A 13403-nucleotide genomic window follows, 5' to 3' on the forward strand; every position below is an offset into this window, starting at 1 on the left:
CGTACCGCGTATAGCATTGTGTTAAACAAAAAAACGTTATCTCCGTGGCATGAATATTTAGCTTGGAAAGTTATTTCGAGTAGTAAAAAAATATTTATAAAAATAAAGGAAAAATATTAGCATTCGAAAGGAACGGGTGTGAGACTCGTACGTGCCGAATGTTTCTTTCAATAAATACCTTACTTATACTTATGCTTACTGTGCATTTACATCGTACAATACGATACAAGAGAGCGCTACTATACTGGCAGACCTCTGATGTATTCTGCGTACAAGAGTTGAGAATTGTGAAGAACCCAGAAAATTTGTAATCTTAGAACGGCTTGGCGAGGCACGTCGTCGAACAAAGAAATCCTCCAACGGACTACCACGCGGTCTAAACTTCCGGCGCGCGCCATATTTTATATCACATATATCTTTTTTATATTTATATTAGATATGTGTGTGTTAAATAAAATAATGTAAAGGTCGACGTATGCGCTATTGGTTTTGGGTTGGGCACGCGGTCCGCAGATGTCGACGGACCCCAATTGAACGTACATACATTGGACCCGAATCTTTTTTGCTCGTGCCCTCCTTTTTCTTCACGGTGTTAGATTATTATATACATGTACAGACATACACATATGTGTTTTTTTATCTTACTTTCATCATTGACATCGGATCCTCATTTTATTCCTTCGATGTGCCAGCTGAGACGCATGTCAAGAGGATAAAACCCGGGAAAGGGACGTTCTGCGATACACAGGCGCGTGGTCCATTGTATTCGATTGCTTTTTAAGTGCCATGAATAAAATATATTTTTGATTTTTTTTTTTTTTTCGTAATGGATAAATGTAAGGAGACCAGAATATGAAAGTTATTTATTAATGTCCTGACGTTTTTTTTTTTTTTTGGTTGTTAAGAGAAAATATTGTAAAAAATTTTTTATTTCATTACAAATTTCATTCAACTAAGCCTCATGATTCACTGGTACTTTAAATTTAGTAATCTATACTAATAAATGGAGAGCCGGTTTTGAAGTGAAACTTCTTTATCGACGTATGAGAGAAATTTTGTAGCAATGTAAAAAATCGTCACGATTTTCCTTTACGCGCCATGTTGTTTTTTTTTATCAAAGTTCAGTATATCACCGTAAAGAATAAATCTAGTAAGCATTATTAATTCTAAAAACAATTTAAAAAACAAATTAAATGATAATTTAAAATAAAACAAAACAATTATTAGTAATTAAAAATATGTACATGTACATATTTTTTATTTCGTTTCTAATGATTTGTCTATTCATTTTGAATTCTATAAAATCAATCCATGTCTACAAGATTAACTGTCATTAAATAATTGTATTACTTTGAATAGATCATTCCAATTATTTACTCATAACTTGTGTAATTGAGTAAGTTATTAAATATTTGCTTTGAATTATTTTTACTAAGTTATGGCATGAAATATAAATATTGACGGTCTAATTAGCAATTGATCTAACCCCTTAATTTGCAGAAGGTGATTTTTTAACATTTTGATGTAGCAATAGTCCAATTATAAATTATTTGAATGATTCAAACTAAAATATTATACCTCTAGTAGATATTAAATGGTTTTTTAAAGTGATAATAAATTTTTAACTAATTGTTTTTTCGAACAAATGGAAGATTTTCTAAAATGGAGTTAGACAATTCGCTAATTAGAACATCGATATTAAAGTTTTTTATATAATTTTTGTAAACTGATTAACTAATTTTTAGATTAAATAATGGCAGAATTTAAAAATGACAACAATGGTAGTGACGATGAGATCATAATTGATAAATTACAATAATTATATATTAGCAACCTTGCAGTCACTATGTGACTGCCGTGACTTAATGAACTATGAATAAATAAAATTTTGCTTTATTAAATAATGACTTTTGTTAAATTACACTGTACTTTTTTAACTACTGACGTTTTTTAAAAATATAAGCTCATCCCAATGTTACACTCATCAAGAGCTTTCATGTGAGTACCCACATGTATTTTTGATATATTTTTCATATATACATATATATAATACATATAAATATAGGAAAAATTGATGTGGATACTTAAATGAAAGGTCTTAATGAGTGTAACATCAGGATGAGCTTATATCTTTTAACGTCAATAGTTCCTCACAAGATACAGGGTCATTTTCTTAACTATGTACCTAAAGATAGAGCATTTTCGAATGCAGCATAAATACTTATCATCATAAATTAACTATTGGTGAGAATGATATGAAACCTTTAAAAGGCACAACTTCAGGTCAAAACTTTTCCAACTAAAACCAAATTTAACCATAAAACCCATTTTATCATAAATCCACTGGCCACAAAATTTCGCTTATTTTCTTTATAATATAGATAAGAGCAATGATAAAATGAATTACTCATTTTATTTGTATGCATGTCTATAATACTAAAATAGCTTTTAATTTAATCCGGAAAAATTTTTTTCTCAAGTCTCATCTACCCAATTTCTATGAAGTTGTAAATAGTAAAAAATGATATGCCATAAAGAAGTTTCTCTTCTTGTCTGTGTACTCTGGTACACACATATTTTTTTGTCCGGTTATACTGCGAAAACTACTGAACCGATCGGAATAAGACTTATACCATAAGATGAAGCGTGTTTCGGAGAAGGTTTTAGTATATGATATGGTGGTGATTACTTATCCGGAACCTATATTTTTTTGACTTAGAAATAATGAATTTTTATTGTAACTAAATTTATTCTATTCGATTGTCATTTGTTTAAAATAAATTTTTTAATTCTATTGGTTATGTTTATATTCTAGGCAGAAACTTTCAATGCTCATTACAAATTGTTTTTCATATTAATTATTATTCATTTTTGTAAGAAAAACACGAGAATGTTATAATGATTGTACATTGAAAATTACAATGAATATTAGCTAGAATAATTACATGGATAAAAGGTGCATGCCAATTCGACAGAATTTGGAATCTGTGCAAGTCAAAACAATACTCTAATTAAATTTCAAGTCTAGATCTAAAAATGCAATTCTATAAAGCGCCCAGCGGAGCGGGCGAGTAACAGCTAGTAAAAAATAAATAAGTTATTACTTATTACATTTTATTAAATGAATGCAATTTTGGATAAATTGTGACTAATTTAACCACTAAAAATAATCGTAAACAATTGAACGCATAAGCTATTACTGTTTTTATTACTTATGAAATTTAAACAAGAAAAAAAAGTCGGATTTTTTGAAGTAATTAAAATTATTGAAATTCATTAAATAAATCACTCTAGAATTATTTTTGTACCTATCAAGATTTCACCATCGATGAAAGGTGAGACTAACTGACAGTTTATATTTAAAGTTTTCCGGGTGCTGTTAATTTCTCAATTTCCATCTGTATTTTTATACAAGCCATCTGAAGAATTTTATCAAAAATAAACTGCTTAATTAAATAATGATTTAATTACAAGCAAAAATGTCACTCGAGACGAGAAGAGAGTGTTCTCTTGCTCGGATATTCGGTAAGTGGTTTTAATTACAAAAGCTGGTCGTGATATTTTGAGAGCAGTTGAATTCTCCACGTAATAATAATGATAGTAATAGTAATGATAATAATTATTATATTCATAAAACAGCGATTTCCTTATTTACCTATATAATTTTACATTTAATGCTCTCAACTAAAATATTATTGTCATATCCTTACCATTGTTATAAATTAAAATCTAATTAAACTCGAGAGAATGAATAAATTTATTAATTTAATAAAATAAATTTAGCTTTTGTATTTAAATAAACTGCGCAGTCATGATAATCTACAGTTTCAATAAATAACCGAACGTGTTTTGATTCTTTTCCTCTGGGAGAATTGATTGTCACAGTAAATGCGTCCGTCTATATGTTTCTCCGCCATAGACTATACCACCCCCGTCTGTTTGTACATTTATGTGTAAATATGCATGCATATAGAAACCGTGGTGGTATGAAATGCAGTATAAAACGCGACACGGCTTTTAATACCAGGGAGACATAAATATCGGGTCTCTAATTGGCCAGATAAGCACGCATGCACGTGCTGCACGCATTATTCCTGTGGTCAAACCATCGAATTTGTAATTATGCTTTTAATTGAAAACGTGGCAACCTGGGATAAAGTCTATTTAGCCGCTCCACGAGCGAAGTCGCCAGGTCATTGATGAACATTATGCTTCATTCCATTAGAATGTCAGAGTAAGTCTCCATTATTGATTCCTATTTTTTATTTTATTTTCAGGAAATTTCATGCCTGCAGAAATTTTCTTAAAACAAAAAATATCAATTGCCCTCTGATTAATTATTTATTAATATCTAATATTAGTTTCAGCGTCTAAATTTTTATGGTTTTTTCCTCAGAATTTGGTAATTGTTTAATTTTTAAGCAGAAAAAATAAAAAAATAAAAAATTTAAAACTTTTTTTTTTCATCATTCTATTTTGTAAGTACACATTTTTTACGTTACCTAATTAAAAGCTTCAAATGTTGACTAATGTAATCCCTGAATAAAAAAAAGTATTGAGACAAAGAAAAAACTATTGAAAAGTATTGGATTGACTAGAAAACCAATACTTTTTTCTTTGTCTCAATACTTTTTTTTATCAGGGATTCTTTTATCATTATTTAACAGAAAAATTAACGTTTAAAAAATTTTTTTTCTTTTAAATTATTCTTTTTATTATGAATGAAAAAAAAATATATGTTATTGTTCAAAAAAATTCTTAATAGTATTTTTATGGATTGAAGTATTGTGGACCGAGAAACTAAACCAGAATTTTTTCCGTGGTAGAAAAAGGAATTAAACAAAAAAATATTCATATTAACCGTCGGTAACTCAGAAATACTTTTTTTTATCAGCAGTTTCATATTTATTTCAGTCTCTAAGATATGTCAAAAAAAAATTTTTTTCTATATTAAATTTCATAGTCCATTATTATCAATTTTTTGCGTATCCATTGAACTTAACTCTCCCTGCACAGTAAAAAAATTTTCGTAAAATTTAACATAAAATTTTGTGTAGATGATTTTTTTACACAAAATTTATGTTAATTCTACACATACTGTTTGTATTGATGAAATCAACATAATTCTGTGTTAAAAGTAACACAAAAATATGTTAAAACTTTCATTGGCTGATTCTCGGATTTCTACACACTTAAATGTTATCCATAACACAAATAAAGTGTTGATTGTAACTTTTTCTTTGTGTTACTCAGATCAGCTGTCAAATATGTGAGTTTTACTAATAATTTAAATATATATATATATTTTGTGATTAAAAATACATGAGCAATTGAAAATAATAAATTAAAGGAAAATGCACATGTAGAAAATTAAAAACTGTAAGTTTATTTTCTAATAATTTATTAATTTCAATTATTTATTTTTTGTCTAATTCAAAAAATAAATGAAAATTAAGTTAGCCGACATCTGAAAATTTTTACAATTTTTTAATGAAAAATTATTACAAAATTAAAAAAAATTTCACTTGTAGAAAATTTGAAGAATTATTCGTGTAATTTTTTAAGTATTTTTTAACTTGTAAATAATTTGTCAAAAAAATCAACATGTCTGCTAGATTCATAATCATAAAATTTATAATTTTTCTTATTTTATTTATTTCCTCATAATTTAAAATTTATTCTGTCTTCTAGATTCACACTAGAAAGGACATTAACCTTGTAATGAATTTTAAGGTTACAATTCTGTTATCGGATGTTTTAATATAAATTACCCTTTATTTACTTAGTTTTTAATTGCTATACACTACAATTGTATATTTATTAGCTGCATTTAAGTATTTTACGTAATGACACAAATCAAAATCCACCAAATTAAAATGACGTTGAGGCTATCACATTTACATGTCTATCTTGTGTGGCATACGTGACTATATATGAAGAATTCTTTAACATAAATTTTGTGTTGGTTGGCCAGTAACATTAAAAAAGTGTAGTTTTACTTTGAATTAACACTTGAGTTTGTTAAAAAATGGATGGATTGATCAATACAAACCGTTTGTGTAGAATTAACATAAATTTTATGTAAAAAAAACATCTACACAAAATTTTATGTTAAATTTTACGAAAATTTTTTTACTGTGTGTATGAAGTACATATGTATCATATGAAATCACAAAGATAATAATAATAAAGGTTAAGGTTAAGATTAGATTTAGATTTCTCTTGGCTTTGTTTCCTATAACACAACCAGAACAGAATAAAAGATCAGCGATATAAAAGTAGAATAAAGCGTATAGCAGTAGAATATAATAAAGGAGCAATGTGTGCACACTTGTAAGGCGCCATTAACCCTCACGGGTGTTCTCACGGGCCGTTAATATGGTTCGCGAATAATGTTTATGCTGGGCGATGCTGTTTAAAACCTCACGGAAGGAAGGAAAATGCCGAGGAGCTAAATGCGAGGGGATCGCGAGCACACTTGCATATTTTATATATATAATATACCCGACGCACCTATACACCTACTCACACTTATATTTAAGCACAAAGGCTAAAATTCGTGCTAGCCACTGCGGTATATTATATCCGCGAGTCTCCCGGAATTCCTCCGTCGAATCTGGCGCAGGCAGACGCACTAAATTCTCCATATATATCTATATATATATATATATATATATATATATATATATATATACTGCATATATATATATATATATATATATATATATATATATATATATAACGTCGTTATCGCTCTTTCTCTCTTTCTCTTTCTTTTGCAGACTTTTATCTCTTATACCCTTATACACATTTTAAGTTTGCCAAGAATTGAATAATAAACGCATAGTCGTAAAAATTTTATGCCTTTATTTTAATTATCATTATAATAGAAAATTTATATATACCCAAAAAAAAAAATTAACTTCACTCAAGAAAAATTTCTTGAACTAAGAAAACTTTTAGGGAAAGAGCCGACTTTATTGCTTCAAGAATTTTTTGGCTTCAAAATCTGTTTATGCTTGGTTCAAAAATTTTTAACTCTATAAAATCTAATTCTCAAACTAATAAAAAAATATTTTCTTGGGATAAATACAAATTTAAACACCAGACAGCGCGTCAGCAAATAACAATCGTATTACCGACGACGCTTGTCATTTTTTATTCGTTTAGTTGTAAGTTTTTAAAACATAAATTTTGAAGAAAAATATTTACTTGAACCAAATTATTTTTTTGTGTATATTCATAGTAATTAACATTTTTATACAAAATAATGTAAGCATGAAAATGTGATCATACGCATCAATTTAATTATTTGTTAGTAGAGTGTTCATTTTGTTTAAATATATATTGACAAAATTCATTATGTGATGCTCGCATGCATTAATCCGATTATCCCATTAAATTCACCACTTACACACAGTAAATATATTTTTGTAATGAGAACTCGTATTTTCAAATGGATAATAGTTACGTTACTAATTAATTAATTTATTTATTAGCGATGTAATATTAAACAATAATGAGCAAATATTAAAGCATACAATGCATATAACCAAGAATGAGCTGTAAAATAACCTCAATTAATTAATCAAAAGCTCTCTACTTGAAAGATAAAAATTTAAAACACCGCGATCGTTCAAAAGCCCTTTGTGCATTAATAATTATCAGCATAACATTATTATTACGAGTTATCCTTGACTCGTGGATCTCAATGTACCGTGTGTTTAACGCATGTCTGCATTACATGGTAAATCCAGAGAATTAACGGTCGTTAATTTAAAACATACAGTCGGACGTTGGACGAAGGGAGCCGGATAAAAATGCGAGCAAAAGTTTATAAATTTTAAATAAAGAAATTTTAAATTGAGAGTGTGAGGTCGGATGTGAATATTGGACATCCGTTCCCAAACAACGAGCTACAAGTTATGAGAAAGTTAATATCGCGGCAGTATTTGAAATAGCGAAAAGAGAAATAAGCTTCTGGGATATAATAACACGAGGGTTGAGTGAATTCTGACCGTTCTGTCGAGCTCATTCGCTCTCGTTTCGTTTAGCCGCTTTCAGGGACCATGTGTATTCTTGTCCCACCTAGATAGTAAAAAATCAGCACATTGCTTGCCGGGTTTATGTGTCTAGTATTTTTACACTTCATACCTGAATATATGTATGAATATAAATACAGAGGAATACTAAATTAAATGGGACACGTTAGTTTGAAGCTCCGAGTGAAGATGAATTTTATGAAATTGATATACTGTGTTTAACATTCGATTTAGCGCAGTGGTATTTTGATTTTTAATATACAAAAATTTTTTTCCTTTGGATTTTGCACGCCTCGTACCGCAAATCGGTTGAGATTGTGCTTCACTATTGATACGTCAAGGTCAAACAATTTTTTGCTCTTAAACTGCCTCTACCACAACCAATTTGCACTTTTATGATAATGTGAGTAGATGTGTTTCATGAAAACATTTTATTTAAAATTGAATTTTTCCTTTGTGACATTGAAATTTCGCTAAGATCAAATTAAAATTCTTAAATAAGTGAAAAAAAAAAATTCTGTTAAGTTGAGCTTCTAATAAAAAAAAATGAGTTTTTAGTAAAAAAAATTTTTTTTGAATTAATATATTTAGTATACAGTTTTTGGAATTCAATCTTTTTAACAAAGTTAAAAAATTTTTTTGAATTAATGAAAAACAGTTTTAATTAAAAATTCTCAGGAGACACTAATAATGATTAGATATTTTTTGACATGAGCTTTATTACAGTTTGTCCTTTAATATCAAACCATATAAAGAAGACAAACCTACACCAAATATATGTATCGTTTCATTTCACCCTTATGCAAACACTGAACATTTTAATAAAATAAATACCAGTTGGAAAAGTTAATTTCGACTTGTATAAAAAAATTTACGACTGACTGTTAGTGACATGAAACTCTATTTTTTATCTCAAAAATTTAATATTTATATTTGTCTCATACCTGGATATTTTGTGGACTGAAGCTTTTGAACTGTATAGTACGATAACAACACTTTAAACGGAGCACAGGAGACCGTGGTGCATACATAGTATATAGTTTTGTACATAGGTATGAAAGCTGCCGTGGCTGAAGCTACGGATTCAGTAGGACATGACAGGATAAAACGACGCGACAGATTGTGATCCGCACGAATCCGTTCTTTGTAATGATGACAATAAAAAAGAGTGGATGTACATCGTACGGTAGACCGAGAAAAAAAGGTTTTAATCGAACAGCTTTCACGATATAGCTCGCCAAGTAAAAGGATACATGCTACATGGAATTACTCACTATGAACTAGACAATACATACTGCATAGAATCAACAGTGTTCTCTACATCAGCTGCAAGGATTTAAAAAATTAATTCGACTTTTGTTTTATTTTTAATTTAATAAAAAGCTTTGCTTCTTCTCCCATTTCGCAATTACAACAAACCTGCTATTAATCGTGTTCTTTCCGCTGCACATGCTTAGTTAGCAAACTCTCTATTTTATTTATCGCGGGTTGAAACAAGTATAAACATATTAAATATTAAAATATGAAATATAATAATAGTAGCAGCCGACGGTGGTAGTACGCTCGGGGTGACCGTATTCAAATGTAACTCGGTTACGTGGATTATTTTTCTCGGTAGCTTGCCGTGACCCGGGGCTTCAAAATCGATCGCACGTATAATTTCATTAAATTTTCATCTTCAACCCGGCCTCGTACATCAGACAGTCGAGTTATTTTTTACATATTTCTTTGAATAATAACTTAACTCTGTATCCCGAATAAAAGTAACCTTATTAATATATAAATATATACATGTATAATAATAATAATAATAAATAATGCGGTTTAATATTTAAAACCGCGCATTATTTAACGTCTCGCTGCTCAGCTCTGAAAAAATTGTTTAATTAGCGGGATTGGTCCATCTGAGCAGAGATATCAGATATTATATGAGGCAGAACCTTTAGATGGCTGTTTGGGTGCTTGGGTGCTGGTTAAGAGGATACACCGGATACTTTAACATTTAATATTTTATGTTTTATCTCTTTTGGTAAAATCTTTTTCTAGTCCCTTGATTTTTTATCTCTTAACTTGGCTCCAGTTGAGTGGTTGGTTGCACTTTTGCAAATTGGTTATTTCCTTTTGGGTTAGACACTTGAACCGGTTCATAGAAAACACCAAACCACAATCTCGCATCCATCCACCTTTACATTATAATATTATACTTATTAAAAATTTTTTAAATAATAATAATAATTTATTAGTTATAAGCTACGCAATGTAAAATTACAGTATATTTATAAAATAAATATGTACTATAAGATTATACATTTTTCATTATCTGAAAGTTCAAGAAAATTTGTCGAATTATTGCATTTGTGATGATTAAAATGGAATTGTAGAATAAAAGGCTTTGAACATAATTTTTACTGACACTCAAAATTATTAAAAATAATAATAATAATAATTCTGAGGATAAAAATCTCTAAAAGTTTTTAATGGATTATATTTACTCAAAACAGAGAAAATGAAAAAAATGAAGGTAAAGGTAAAGGCAAAAGAAAGGGATGGATAATATTCAGCGAGTGAAATAAATTTAAAAAGTCTTTGTAGATACACTCGCGCCTCAATTTATTATTTCGTGTCTTCCATTTCAAGTCTCACGTTCGTTCTCTTTGTCATGGTACACGCAGGTGCGGCCACAATGCACCCACTAGCAGACGGTATTCACGAGACGTCGACGTCGACGCCGGCAGCTCTAGCATCCTCGTACTTTGGTACTGTGTAAGTAAAGTGTGGGTTATAAAGCCGGATACCGAGAGTGAGTGAGTGAGTTAGTATTATATGTTCTGTAGGATGTGGGTGGATAGACGTTGGGAGGTGGAGAAATTGAGAGAGAGAGAATAAAGTGAAGACCGGCATTAAAGGAGTGAGCACGCCGACTGGGACTGGACGAGCCGCCAGATAAAAGACGGAGCCGTGGGACGTGGAATACAGAACACAACCACCAAACCAGAGAGATCTGAAGGCTGAAGAGCATCTCCAGAGTCTTTGCAAAACACCAAACGAAAGGACGGATAAGAAGAAGCTAAGGTTTTATTCGCGAGCCAGACCGCTATTTTGGATGGTGGATGTGATATGCCGAGTCTTGTGTCTTGTATGCTAAATATACTATGCTAAGCACAAACGAGACAAAGATGAAGATGAAGAACAAGAAGAACAAGAACAAGAAGCCGAACTCCAGGGTATCAGACTGGATGTTCACGCTCCACTTTGCTATTATATGCCTTTGCTTTACTTTGCGTTTAGTTCTACTTCTCGTAGGCTTAAGAATGAGCATATATATTCTCTTCTTCTCTGCATGCGTTTCGTTCTTATTCAGTGCCGCAGAGAACAGACGCAAAGACAGAACAGGTACACCATAATCCACTGTGCAAAAAAACAATATAATAGTGCAAAAAAATAATAAAGAGATTTACCCTCCTCATTATGGTTTCACGCAAGAGCGCAATCGAGTTTACGTCTTTCTCTGCTTTAACCTTAGTTCTTATTTTATCCTCAGCATTGTCTTGAATGATTGTGCAAACTTCTCTCCATACTTAATAATATACGTCTTTAAATTTTCTTTGTCTCTCTGTGCTGCATAAGACTTCTTAGAGCCTTGAAACGCATCGCTCTTTGGCCTTTCATCTCTAATGCACTTCAGCGTTTCTTGGTTTGCGAAAATAGCACAGAACTCCAGTTCCTTGGAGAAAAGAGTAGAAGGATAGAAAATTTGCCTGCGAGAAGAAAAGAATAGAATGGAAGTAAAAAGCGGGATCAGGTGACGCATTACCAGTCGATGATGAAAAGCGATATTAAAATTTTTAGTCTTGTATCTCATCCGCAAGAGCAATTTTGAAGGGCGTCTAGACGTCTTACCCCCTCTAGCGGGCATCCGATCGCTTTCGCTACTTCTCTTTATATTATGCTTAGCTCAGTTTGCTCAGCAACCTCCGGATCTTTATGTATTCATTCTTTGTGTAGTTCTAGTATATATAGTACTGAGACTATTTTCGCGTCTTCTTCTACCGCGAAGACGAGGTTACCGACTTCCGATCTATCCATGAGCTGGCGAACGATTCATTCGCTCGACTTATTGCAAACATTCTATTGAGTTATATTTAACTTGTATGTCGGGGTGTACCTAGGCTCGATATTAAGGCCTTTGATCTTGAAAACAAAAATTCAATTTGCCCGGAGATTGGAAGCGAGCAAGTCAACCACGTCATTCCTTTACAAATTTTTGGGTAAACATGTTAGGGTTCTGCTATTTTATCCGGATAAATTTATGGTACATGGTACATTGTCTGAATTCAGGGATTAAATGTCTTAGAGAGTGAATACACACGGCAAAAAGTAAACTGTAATATTCACTCGGATTCCAGTTAATTTTTATAGTTTCAAACAGTAAAGCAGACATCGGGGTGGCAAAAATATAAATATTACAGAACTTAATGTAGAAAGTATAAAAGTCACTATTTATAATTTAATATCCAAAATAAGTGATTAGTAACTGTCACTATAGTAAATAACGACTCTTTCATCTTAAAAAATTACAGTTTCAAACAGTAAAAATTGCCATTTCAATAAATAGTCGATATTATGAGGAGAAGGGGAACTCAGGTGGAAGAGTAGGGGGTCTCACTCTGGGAGAATTTAACATTTGAAACAGTAAAAATTATACTTTTAAAATATATATTTTACGAGTCCAAGCAAGTCAATAATTACAGTTTGATTTTTAGCGTTGCGTTCAAAATTTATCATTTTACTTTGTAAATATTGACGTTGCTTGTATTAGAAATTTAGTAATTGTATTTTATCCTTTTTACATATCATAAGATCATTTTTTAGGCACGAAATGATAAATATCAAACTCTGAATCCTTAATTATTATACTTTAACATTTTAGACATTTACATAGCGAATATTACTGTTTGAAATAGTATTTTCTTCCATGTAAAGAGTAAATTGTAACGTTTAAATGGTAAATATTATAAAGTGAATAGTAAAATCACGATTTTACTGTTTGAAATGGTAATTTTTAGCAATTGATCATTACTTATTATAAATCGACTGTTATTTATTACAGTTTACTTTTTTCCGTGCAGATGATCTTTTTTTAAAGAAAATTTAAGTTTAAACCAATATTCATTAACCGTTAATAAATATTTATTAGGTATAAATAAGTATTTATACTTAATATATTATGATTAATAAACAATTTTTTAACTATTAATAAATATTTGGTAATTATTAATAAATCGCACTTGATAAATAATTTGTGAACTTTTAATAAAAATTAATTAAATTATCTACACGGAAAAAAATAATCGGTAGCAG

General features: G+C 30.3%; 1 protein-coding gene across 1 annotated transcript in view; it reads right to left on the bottom strand.

The window, feature by feature from the left end:
• Window positions 1-13403, bottom strand: part of LOC123261488 (hemicentin-1) — a 228505-nt gene that overhangs the window by 127523 nt on the left and 87579 nt on the right. The gene's annotated exons all lie outside the window — the stretch shown is intronic.

Source organism: Cotesia glomerata, linkage group LG1, assembly GCF_020080835.1.
Source record: "Cotesia glomerata isolate CgM1 linkage group LG1, MPM_Cglom_v2.3, whole genome shotgun sequence".
Lineage (NCBI taxonomy): Eukaryota > Metazoa > Arthropoda > Insecta > Hymenoptera > Braconidae > Cotesia > Cotesia glomerata.